The sequence below is a fragment of the Penaeus monodon genome, chromosome 15, assembly GCF_015228065.2.
Source record: "Penaeus monodon isolate SGIC_2016 chromosome 15, NSTDA_Pmon_1, whole genome shotgun sequence".
In the NCBI taxonomy this organism is placed as follows: Eukaryota; Metazoa; Arthropoda; class Malacostraca; order Decapoda; family Penaeidae; genus Penaeus; species Penaeus monodon.
This window is the reverse complement of record NC_051400.1, coordinates 19,362,448-19,362,844: the sequence shown is the minus strand read 5'-3', so window position 1 is coordinate 19,362,844 and position 397 is coordinate 19,362,448. Positions and strand designations below refer to the sequence as shown.

General features: G+C 40.3%; 1 protein-coding gene across 2 annotated transcripts in view; it reads left to right on the top strand.

The window, feature by feature from the left end:
- The first annotated feature begins 202 nt into the window (after window positions 1–202).
- LOC119582125 (U-scoloptoxin(01)-Er1a-like) overlaps window positions 203–397 on the top strand; it is a 2,008-nt gene continuing 1,813 nt past the window's right edge. The window contains exon 1 of one of the 2 annotated variants that reach the window (XM_037930363.1): window positions 203–262. The gene's annotated coding sequence lies outside the window, so the exon portion shown is untranslated. The remainder of the gene's footprint in view (window positions 263–397) is intronic. The other variant, XM_037930364.1, reaches the window with a different exon arrangement.

Genomic DNA, 397 nt, shown 5'->3' with positions numbered 1-397 from the left:
GAGAGAGGATGGGGACAGGAGAGTCTGAATTGATCTTCTTTCCTGCGTGATGCATTTGGGTGTATTATGCCATACCAAGAAAAATAAAAGATGAAGAAAACGTAAATATCAAACGGGATTTTAAAGTAAATATTCTCATTAGGTCCCACCTGTGAACCAGTTCTTATGGGCCCAGCTTCGGTCACCTGGTATAAATAGGGTGCCTCAGGACGCTCCCTTCCACAGTTTACTTCCAGGACTCTCTCCTCCCGCAAGAGCCAAGGTAATATCGGAGTTTCTGTGGTGTTCTTTTGTGGAAAGTTGGAAAATAACCAATAAAAAAAATATCCACTTATTAGCCAATTTAGTGTACCATTACTACCAGGAAGTAAAGCAAATATACAAAGTAAGTATGACT